The 11,972-nt window shown below is 39.3% G+C and overlaps 1 protein-coding gene across 2 annotated transcripts in view; it reads left to right on the forward strand.

The window, feature by feature from the left end:
- Positions 1–11,972, forward strand: part of eml1 (EMAP like 1) — an 87,079-nt gene that overhangs the window by 8,623 nt on the left and 66,484 nt on the right. The window contains exon 1 of one of the 2 annotated variants that reach the window (XM_037541720.1): positions 1,479–1,788. The exons of the other annotated variant lie outside the window; for it this stretch is intronic. The gene's annotated coding sequence lies outside the window, so the exon portion shown is untranslated. Of the gene's footprint in view, positions 1–1,478; positions 1,789–11,972 lie in introns of those variants that run through there. 2 annotated transcript variants of the gene reach the window in all.

The following is an 11,972-nucleotide window of genomic DNA, read 5'->3' on the forward strand; positions in this document are numbered from 1 at the left end:
AGTGGCGCAGGCCACAATGTGACACCATGTGGACCAATCACAGCCAGGTGCAGGTCTCAGAACAAATAACATTTGTGTGAAGTATACTGCTGGCTTTAGAGTTGAACGGGCTGTTTTGTTAATATGCCTTGTAGACTGACACATCTGAATATCCACTATTCTGAATTCCTGTGCAACTTTGTGCCTCATTCAAAAAAGCAGTCCAGGCTGAAACACCCCTAATAACTTCAACATGAATGTGCAGGATTACACTGCTGTAAGTGGATAAACATGTTGGTTTTTGTCATATCAAAAAACAGCCAATTCAAAACAGGCTATTTTTTTGCAGCTTATTTTCCATACATGGGTTACTTGAACCTTTAATTATGTTTACTTCAAGCTCTTTTATTTCAAAGAAGTGAGGCTTGAGTTTTCCATGATATGGGCTCTTTAATGTACACTCAACAAAATGAAGGATGAATTTTCCCAAAAATGTTGTCAAGTGGTTCCACGCAACTGCGTTAAGTAGCCTTTAAAGTGTTTGATTGAATAAAAATGTACTCGAATATTCAAGTCAGTCACATAAAAGTGGCTGTTTTTATATATTACGTCATCATTCAACTTTCAACTTTTCATTTCTAACAAGGAGCACATCTGATTCCACTTGTTTAATCACCTGCTCAGTCTTCAAATGTCTGATCATGTGAGCTCCTGCTTTGTTAGAATGAAAATCTGCAGCCACACAGGCCATTTGCTAAGACGGGACACCCCTGGGTTAGGTCCACATAATCTAGTTGAGTTAGTGTACAAGTAGCTTTCGCAGAAACATGCTTAGTAGTGTTGTACATTGTAATTTGCTCTGATGGTGCCAGACAGTTATCAACAGAAAATAAGGAAGATATACACACACAGCAAAAGGTGTTCTAGAGGGAAAGACAACACTAGGGGGGCGAGTACAACAACTTGATTAGTAACTAGCACCTTTCAAACAAATCTGACAGCTCGCTGTAGTTCACTGAGATGACTGACTCATTTCATTCAATTACACACATTTGTTAATTAATAGCAACCAGAGAAAACTGATTAAAACAATTAACAGCGTTTTTTTAATGGAAACTAATGTAACAAGGTTTTTCTGAGTTATTGTGAACCATTTCTCATAGGCAAAAAATGCATGAGCTACAAGGTTTTGATATGACAGCAACAGTTTTTTGTGTGACGCAGCTTTGCCATCAGATCTGGTGACTTAAATCCAGTGACATCAATCCTGTACTCTATCCCTGAATTTTGTGTAATTGTGGCCAACTCTGTACAGCGGACTGCATCATTCGTTATATAACCATGCAGCATCATTGTGTAACTCCCAAAAAAAGGTTCTTTTGTTGTTTTTGTTGGTAAAATCTGGTGGACTGTCTCTGTTCAGTATTATCATCATTGTTTTGGGGTGCTGGTGTGCAGCTCCGTGGAAAAACATTGTAAATGCATTGTAACTGGCTTTGCTGGGAGAAATCCCAGTGGGCTTACGAGAGCTAATCCAGGCCTTGATGACATCGTCGTCATCATCATCATCCGACTGTAAGCGGGGATGGGGAGGAGCGTGGAGGTAGAGACAGTGGGCATGATGATGGGACACCAGTGTCTGTCCACCTTCCCCATCTGCTGGCTGGATCCAGCTTCTGGGTACCAGAGACACTGAGAGTGCGACAACGCCCAGGCCAGGTGGTGGTCCGGAGGCCAGGGAGAAAAGGGTCCCAGAGGAGTCTGAGCACCAGGCGATCCAGAACCTGACCTACACCAGCTGTGTCATTGGTCAGTATGAGATGAGGGAGGGGGTGGGGTTGGGAGGTTACTGTTGGGTAACGCAGCTGGGCTTTTTCTTTTTAATTTCCTGTGTTGTGCAGTTTTCAGATGCATAGTTTCATGGTCATTTTTATGTAAGGACAGTCTTGAATGATTCTATTAGACTATCAGATATATTTTTTTAAACAATCAGTGCTAGCCATACCTTAAAATAGCCTTTTCCATAAAATAAAATGAGAAATACTCAATGATACCACAAAAAAAAACGTCCTAAAGCATATTTCAATTGTACTCATTGTTTGTCTGTCTGGCATTTGTTTATACTTGCTTGATGCCAGACACATTCCTGTTCATTGTACCTTGTAAGTAAGCCTGTTGATTGCCTTCAGTGAGTGGCAGGTGTAGTGAAAGGGTCATTTTGTCTGGTTGACCTTTAGCCTACAGACTTCTGCTAACCCAAATAGTTAGCATTGACTCTTTATCTACCTTAAGCAGTTGATTGCAGTAAAAATGAATGGATGATACTAATGGAACATTTAGTCACATCAACTGCAGGCGCATTATTCAGTTATTAGTCTTAAGACTTATTATTCATTATCCACAGTAGTGTGTGGACCCACATAGATACTCAGATTGTCAGTCTTATAGTTAGTGATGTGTGTTTACGGGTAGATTATGTTGCACGCGTGTTACATACAGTACGCCTTTATTAGGCTGGGCTTTTGACTACACTGATCCAGGTTCTGTCACTTTGCTTTTTTTCTAACTCATATACAAATTGAACAGCAGAAATGTTTGTTAATGCTAGATCTAGACTTGATGATGCCTATTCACTGAGGATTATCTGCTATTTTAATCCCAAGGGCAGCCACTGTTCTGTGTCTGTAGCTCCAGATAGAGATGTGTCAAAAAGACACATGAAGGAAGGGCAGCGTAGTGGTCAGTGACCCTGATTTCACCTGTATACAGATATACAATTAGGCTTAGCCAACACAATATACATACACTATGATCTGTACTGTGTACTGTACTGTACTGTATATATATATATATAATGGAAATTAGATTAAACTTTCTTAAAATGAGTTTTAAGTGTAAAAAAGTGTACCTTCATTAAACATATGTATATATGTATTATGTATATTTTACTACTTTATATAGGTAGATAACACCTTAATATTATGTCTATATTGCATCTATATAAGAAAATGAGTGTATATTATGCCCCAACATTAGCTGCAATGTATTATTACCTTATTACCACTAATATTAATTCATTTAGTTATCTATTAACATATGTGTACATTATGTTTTATAACTGTCATATTGTAATATCACTAATATTAGAAGGAAAATCGGGGAGAATCAGGGCAAGTTGTCCCCCTGCCTGGGGCAAGAAGCCCCTCTGATGAATGAATATGTCTTATATTAATTGCAATTAATTATGCAAAAGCTTTTCAGTATGTATAACTTAATTCAAAATTACAGTCTTTGCGTTTCTCAGAATTGTGTTATTAATAAAAGTAGAGCACTAAGAATATTATATATTAAAATGAAATTGAGTCAATTTACATCTGTTTGTTACGACAAAAATAAATTACCGTAAAATAGTAACATAGTAAAATAGTAAATGTCAAGTTTGATTAGAAATTAAATAGACATTGTAGTTAAATAAGGAACGATTTCTTGATGCACATGATGAAACAAAACAAATTCATCTCCAGCAAGATGGCTAAAAATTCTAATTATAGCTAGCATTTAGCACTAATCCTAGCTAGTCAGTGAAATTCCAGTAAACAACTTTGTGACTTCATACTGAAAAAGTAGTTATATACTATTTCTGTGGTGCAGTATGCCAACAGAGGCTTCTGCTGCATGTTTAGAAGGAATTCTTGCCCCAAACACTATTTTTTTTCACTTAAAAAGATCTCCACAACTCTCCATAATCATATATAAAAAAACCCTACTTGTACAGCTTAATTGAATAGCATAGATCATTATTATCCAATGACAAGAAATTACCTTTTTTGTCCTCTAGTGTACCATTTAGATCAATCATAAGACTCATTATACAGTAACTTCTGTAAATGATTTGCATCATCGCTGTCGGAACAAACATTGTTTCTCCAACACCTTTAGAGGAGAAGGAAAGGCCTTATCTTGTAAAGTAGCATGACTTTTTTTAACTTTATTTTGAACCATTTGTTTTGGTCTATTCATTGTGAAATTTTAACACAGAGCAAAGGTTAGTTTGGGAACTGGAACTGAAAGGTGACACCACATACTGTATGCTTCACAGTGAAGCAGTGTGAAATCCAAATATTCCACCCTTGAAGGCAATGTTACATTTAGGCCACATAAATCCTTCCAAGTGGTCTCACTGGGTAGCTGCACAGTCATTTTAGCAACCAGAGCAAAAGATCTTGCTCTTTGGAACATGAAAGGGAAGGCCATTCAGGAGATGCTTTGGATGCCTCAGATATCTGGAGGATACACTAAATTTCCAAAAGTATTCACTCATCCAACCAATTCATTGAATTCAGGTGTTCCAATCATTTCCATGGCCATAGGCGTATAAAACCAAGCACCTAGGCATGCAGACTGTTTCTAGAAATATTTGTGATAGAATGGGTCGCTCTCAGGAGTTCAGTGAATTCCAGCATGGTACTGTGATAGGATGCCACCTATCCAGTCGTGAGTCCAGTCGTGAAATTTCCTCCCTACTAAATATTCCACAGTCAACTATCAGTGGTATTATAACAAAGTGGAAACGACTGGTAAAGACAACAACTCAGCTATGAAGTGGTAGGCCACATAAAATGACAGAGTGGGGTCAGCGGATGCTGAGGCGCATAGTGCACAGAGGCTAACTTTCTGCAGAGTCAATCACTACAGACCTCCAAACTTCATGTGGCCTTCAGATTAGCTCAAGAACAGCGTAGAGAGCTTCATGGATTGGGTTTCCATGGCCGAGTAGCTGCATCCAAGCCTTACATCACCAAGTGGAATGCAAAGAGTTGAATGCAGTGGTATGGAATGACGAGTCACGCTTCTCCATCTGGCAATCAGATGGTTGAGTCTGGGTTTGGCAGTTGCCAGGAGAACGGTACTTGTCTGACTGCATTGTGCCAAGTGTAAAGTTTGGTGGAGGAGGGATTATGATGTGTTGTTTTTCAGAAGTTGGGCTCGGCCCCTTAGTTCCAGTGAAAGGAACTCTTAATGCTTCAGCACCAAGAGATTTTGAACAATTTCATGCTCCCAATTTTGTGGCAACAGTTTGGGGATGGCCCCTTCCTGTTCCAACATGACTGCACACCAGTGCACAAAACAAGGTCCATAAAGACATTGATGAGCAAGTTTGGTGTGGAAGAACTTGATTGGCCTGCACAGAGTCCTGACCTCAACCTGATAGAACATTTTTGGGATGAATTAGAGCGGAGGCTGCGAGCCAGGCCTTCTCGTCCAACATCAGTGTCTGACATCACAAATGCGCTGGTCATAAATTCCCATAATCACACTCCCATAATCACACATTCCCACACTCACACACCTAAACCTTATGGAAAGCCTTCCCAGAAGAGTTGAAGCTGTTATAGCTGCAAAGGGTGGGCCGACATCATATTAAACCCTATGGATTAATAATGTCATGAGTTCATATGCGTGTGAAGGCAGACAAGTGAATACTTTTGGAAATATATTGTATCTGGAGACCTCCTCTGGTGATAAAACACACCAGATCTTTGAATCTCTCACTTGAATTTCCTGCTGATTTGATGGAGCCGGGGATGAGTAGGCTGTAGTGAAAGCAAACTGTGCAGCCTTGCCTCGTGCTTCACCCACACACTGTACTCTTTGTTTTTTATATGGGTTGGATTTTTTTTCCTCGGTGGTCACAGAATATGCAATGAAGTCTGACTTCTTCATGGACAGCTGCTGTTGCTAGGTGCTCAACAACAAACATGGCTTGATATTTCCCTGGCCTTCCAAACGTGTAGAGCTGGCAATCAGGATTTCATTTCTGAAGCCTAAATATAGAAATACGAGCAAACTGTAAATGCTTCAAGTCTGTTTCACCACGTCCCACACTGAAACAAGTGATATTACAGCAACACAATACTTCCCACATTCTTTAGTTTGCCTCTATGGGGTTCTTTAAGTAATGGTATTAAAAAAAAACCTTTTGGTTCCCTTAAGAACAATATTTGAGGAGCGTTTTGCGAGTGATGAGAATGCGTTAAAGGTTTAACCCCTTAAAACCTTAGGACCACAAGGCAAACTGGCTGAGTTATTCTTAGGACATAGAAGTGTGTAGTAAAGGGGTTAAAGAACCTTTACGCAATGTAAAGGTTCAATACGAATTTAAGGGCTATTCCAAGGACCTTTACATTTTTGGAGGCTCTTAAACTTCTAAAAGGTTCTCCACACTCACACATCTCATGTACAAAGTGAATTTTCTAGTGAGAGGTTTTTAGGGAACCAAAGGTGGTTCTTCTGTGGCATCATCGTAAAAGCCCTTTTTGGCATCTGTATTTTCGTTTGCAGTGGTCACAGCCACAACTGCCACAAGTGTGACAGCTTTCTTCATATGAAAACAATGTGTACAACCACTAGAATAAAATAAATAAATAAATGAATAAAAACTAGCATTTACACACAACAAAATACACATAAAATATTAAAAATTATAAATGTTGATTTGTCTGCTCAACTACAAAGTTGAAAAGCCATTTGATTCTGGTTTTGTGAATCCTATATATTTCCCTCAAAATATATTTATTCAACATTATTGAAGAACAAAACATAGTTCAACTGAGGGACTCCCAAAACAGGCAGAAACTGCATTTTGTCATTGCATAAATTCCCATATAAATTCATTGAAGGGTTCTTCAGGGAACCTTTAGTTTTGGGAAGCAAACAGTGAGACAAAATTGTGTTGATTTTGAGATTTTGTATTCATATGGAAATAGTGTGAACATTTCCATCAAGTAAATTCAATGCATCTCTTTCTTCAGCATGTGTTGATAATCTCCATAATCACCGTCTTTCTTTTCTGCTTTGTGAAGGGCGTTATTGAACACTGCTTCTGGATCTGTTCTGAATTAAAATATCACAGATGACTCTCACACACCCAGGACATTCAATTCTAAGATGTTCCATTCCATCTCCCAGCTCACACATACACACACACACACACACACACACACACACACACACACACACACACAAAAACAAACAAAAACACTCTCTCGCCCACACACATCTGAACATTATTAAGTGAAGCCATGGCTCTATGTAATTCTCATTAGTTTTCTTCAGTAGGAAGCAATGGAGCAGAGCAAGCTACAGCTGGAGTCGTAGTCTGAACCGCAGGGGCTGCCTTGCACTGCTGCCCCTAGATTACCCCCATAACCTGCCAACATTTATTACCACAAGCCAGTAAGCGCAGTGGGTGGGGTGTTTGTGTAGAATCGTAATTATAGTGGCGAAGCAACTTGTGCATGAGTAGATTTGGAAATTTGAATATTGATTGCTGAGCTCACGTGGAGTCGTACATTCTTAAAATAAAGGTTCCTCAGCCTTTACATTAAGAGTGTACTGTATTGTTCTTACATGTAGGGTTCTAGGACAAAGAACCTTATGTGTTGCTTCCATCCATCAAAAGACTTTTGATCATCTATGGCAAAACACTTTTGGCACCTTTACTTTTAAGTAGGATTATCCTAGAGCTGAATTCTAGACGTCACCACTACTCCATAACCCCCAAAAAATCAAAAAATACCCACCAGCAGATGGTTCGACAGTGGCCAGATTAATCCTCTTTGCAACCACGACTCTTACTTTTCATTGAGCTTAATCTGGTACCCACTACTAGAGATGTTAATGTCACTACGTTTAGTAGTGGGTAGTAAACCACAACCCACATTTTGAAACTATATAAGTTGATTTGGCTAGTTTTCCAGTGGCTGATGATACGCCATCTTATTTGGGATATACCTGGTTTTGCTAAAAATTTGGAACTCAACATTCTGTGAATGCTGGGATATCCTGACCTTCAATCATTGTAAATACATTGTTGTGACTGTGCAGGGATAGCAGACAATATGTTCTTGACTTTGTAAAGTGCTTTTTATAAATGCTGCATTCCACAGCTGAAAGGGTAAAGCATATCTTTTGGTTATAGAGGTCGAAGAATTAGAGTTATGGTTTAGATGATTCTTATTATATATAGGAACTATGCACGGCGCTACAGCCACTGCAAGGATATGTTCAGTTCTATACAAAGGACAACTGATTTTATCTATTTAAGTACTATTAGATGAATCAAGTACTGGATGGTAACTGTAAATATTGGCCTTTCTCAAGGACACCTTAAGTTAACACAGTGACCACTTAAAATCAAAGTGTTCTGTTCATTTCACAATGTATTATTCATTCATTTATTAGTATTTAATCTAATAAGAGTGTTTTTGGGAACAAATAAAACTTATAGCCCTGATCAATAGCTTTACATATAATTTTTCCAGATGGCCTAAGATTTTTGCACAGTACTTTATTTTACCTACACTGAACATGAAATCAACAATTTTTGTAGAATTGTTCAATGTACGGGACTCCAAGTTGTGATAAGGTCTAAAAATAAATGTGTGTGTGGGTGAGAGAGAGAGAGAGAGAGAGAGAGAGAGAGAGAGAGAGAGACTGGAGGCCAGCCAGAATTACAGGAGAACAAAAGCAGGGTGTAGAGCTGTCCAGCTGCCACCCGAGGGATCCCCCATCTAACACTGGGATGATAAACCCTCCCTCACTCAACCTCTCTCTCATGCTAACCTCTCCATCTCCCCCTGGCTGAGCTGTAGGGGGGTGGTGGTAGGGGATGGTGGTGAGGGGGTGTCTCCCCTCTCTCTAATCTCTCGACACCACCAATGAGCTCTGTTTCCCCTCTGAGCGCCCTGGGACATGATTATTATGCCAAGAACCAAGGCACTAAATTTATCAAGAGCCCTGGTGCATTAGTGTGCAGCAATAATCAGCAGCACAAACCTAGCAACCACATATTGTGCAGTAATAGTTCAGCAAAGATCACATGTATACAGTTTTACACAAACATTAAAAATTCACTGTTTTTTTAGCCATGTGACTTACTTTCGTCCTGTTTTATAGACACCAGTCACACAGTTTAAGAAACAGCCAAAGCAAGTATATTGGAGATTAGTGATAGCTACACTATGTAAGACTTGGGTAATTGGAGACTTCTCTTGTGAAAATATGTTACTGCATGCAACGTGTGGAAAAGCATTTTGTAACGCTGGTTGTGTTTCGTTGAAAATCCTCTAAAGATGACAAACTAATGCACATTTTAATGGACAACTACTGTCTATTTCATCGTTGTCCAAAGAAAAACAAACATTTCCAAAACAGTAACTGTACAGAAGAAGACAAAAAACACTTTTACGTTTCAAAGTAAGTCTAAAGAGATTTTATTCCAAGTAATTTTAGAGCATTTCTATTTGTCCATCCATCATGAATGTTTTTACACAATGTAAAGGACAGCTGGTGTGTTGAACTTACGTGGAAAACTAAAAATCAACAAAAATGGAGATATATTGTTGTCTTTGGACAGCGACAATTTGCTAAATTTATTGTGAAGAACAATAAAACATAAAATGTATTGTACGTTTCAAGTCAAACGTTCAGAAAATGAACGGAAACTGCGCACTGAAATATGGCATGAAAATGACTTCAAGTATTAGGATGATATATTTTTGCCATATCTTGCATTGTGGTGTTTAGGTATTTATCCGTATTTGAGCTTGAGTGGAACAGACGTTAGGGTTGTGTCAGCACTGTAACCGAGGCTAAGAGTGCATGTAGACAAAGCTTGAATCTCCTGACCTTCGTTATAAATATGAATCCACTGAGGCTCTCAGTGTTGCATAATGACTGAAGTAGCACAGAGGGTTGCCCTCAGGGTGGGTGGGGAGAAGAAGGAGGGAGGTTACTTGTCGTCCAACTGGGATTGTTCCCTTTTTTTTAGAGATGGCAGCCAAGGCCAAATCATGAGCACACAGACATGGAACGGCACTTCAAAACACAGGGCTCCATCTCTGCTGCGAGGGGTGCGATAATCTTCAAAGAGGCAGCCTCGTGCCAGCCTAGGCTTTTTTTTTCCAATGGCTTGTGTTCTTTTGTTTAAAGAGCTGTAAATGTAGGCCAAGCAATCGTCTTTATGCTTATTCTTCTGTGAGCGCTCCGCTGATGAATAATTTAAAAAGCTTTTTTTCCCTTGTGATGTCTGCAGTAGGCCCCAGTTGAAGCCTCCCTCTCCTTCTCACTTTCTTACTCTCTTTCTCCTCTCTGTTTGCTGGAAATAAGATAATGCTTGGAATGACAGCGTTTAGCTTCAGCACTGATTGCACAGGCATGTTTGGATTTATTGCACCAAAGAAGGAAAGCATGATGTCATGTATTGTGTCTTCTTGAAGGAAGGGAAAAAAGCTCGAGCTCCTCCACCCTTCTCCCCTTCTCCTACACGATCTGCTTTTTTACTCCTGCAGGATCTGCCTCTTTACTGGTTCTACTGTCTACTGATTCTACATCAATGGAAGCAGCACTGCATTTCTCTGTGCTTCTATACTGATAGGACCAGTTCAATAGATTTTTATCAGCACATTTTCATACACCCTCCTGTTATTTATTTTCTTCCTTGACTTGTGCTTGACATTGTCTTTTTTGTCCGTCTTTTTAGCTTGTGAGTCATTTGAAAACCTTGTTTCCTCACTGTCATAATCTTTACCACGTTGGATAATTTTAGTAAATTGGTGGGAAACAATGTTAGGTGTGGTCGGCTTTTTCTTACATGAATGAATTTTAGCCTCTAAAATTTGATGTCGGTAACCTAAAGCTTATGGCTAGCAAAGCTGTCATGTTTCCTAGCTGTTTTCTGGTTTCAGTCAAAGGGAAATTCCACCATTTTTTTCAAAATTGCCATAAAATCCAGTCTTTGAAATGTAAAGACGTGTGAAGATGTAAAGTCAAGAGTGGTTTGACAAGGAACGGTGCATTGTAAAGAAACGTACCAGGACTTTCTTTACAGCAGGGGTGATAGTGAACAACTCAAATATTTTATTTACTATCCTAAATGACTAGTGAACTCACATGTGAATTCTTTGGGTACTATTTTAGGCACTATTCTGCATGTGCCTCTCTGCCATTAAAAAATACATTTATATCAAAACTATCATAAGACAATGTTACATGCATCAGACAGCGTATTTGTCACTATTTTTTAAGCAATAGAACATGAGAGGGAATGTGTGTTCATTAAATATCATCAATAACACACAACCTTGGGTATTCTACTGCTTTTATACAGCAGTTAAATAAATAAAGTAAGAAATAAATCAATTGGGCCGCGAACGTGGTGTTTGTTTTAATGTTGGCAGTTCCTTCCACCAAATTATAGTTCCTTAACAAGCAGGTTGTTGCTATGTCAGACTAACCAGCTCCGCTCACTCGCTGCACAGCTGCCCATTCGTTCTCCAGCTCCACACAGACCAACTGACAGTTTGGGAATTTAGCGTGGTCTCATCTTCAGAGTCTGGCCAAATGAGCTGTCGGTCAAATGTCATCTTAAAAGTATCCATTTTCTGTTTGTGTGCCAAGTAAGAAGTAAAAATGTTGAATTGGCTTGAGCGTCTCCCACAGCTGTCAAAGTCGTTGCTTAGCAACTGCGTCTCAGCAGAGTGATAGTGTTTGTGAAAAACCCCTGATGTTATGGGAAATATCAGCAGGGTAAGAACGCTTCTCAACCAAACAGCTTGTGTGGTCGGAACTAACTGTTGTATAAAATGTATTATCCAAGCTGACTGGTTGAGAGACATTCTAATATGTTTGAATGTTTTTCGCGATAACCCACTCCCTCTGTTCCATTGCTTAAACAATTTGCAGTTACTAAACACTTAAGACGTCTGGTTCCTATCACCTTGAACAATTCGGACTCCAGCCAACACATAACATTGTCACAACGTTGTCTACTTTCTCACAACGTTGCTACGACGTGGTCACAATGTTGTCACAACCTGATTATTTAGTCACGTTGCCGTGCGGTGTTAGGACTACCTGTTAGGAACTTAGCAAAATTCTAGAGGATTCTAGAGGATTCTAGAAGGCTGTGAGAACACACCGTCAACGTTGCC

Source organism: Pygocentrus nattereri, chromosome 10 (genome assembly GCF_015220715.1).
Source record: "Pygocentrus nattereri isolate fPygNat1 chromosome 10, fPygNat1.pri, whole genome shotgun sequence".
Classification (NCBI taxonomy): domain Eukaryota; kingdom Metazoa; phylum Chordata; class Actinopteri; order Characiformes; family Serrasalmidae; genus Pygocentrus; species Pygocentrus nattereri.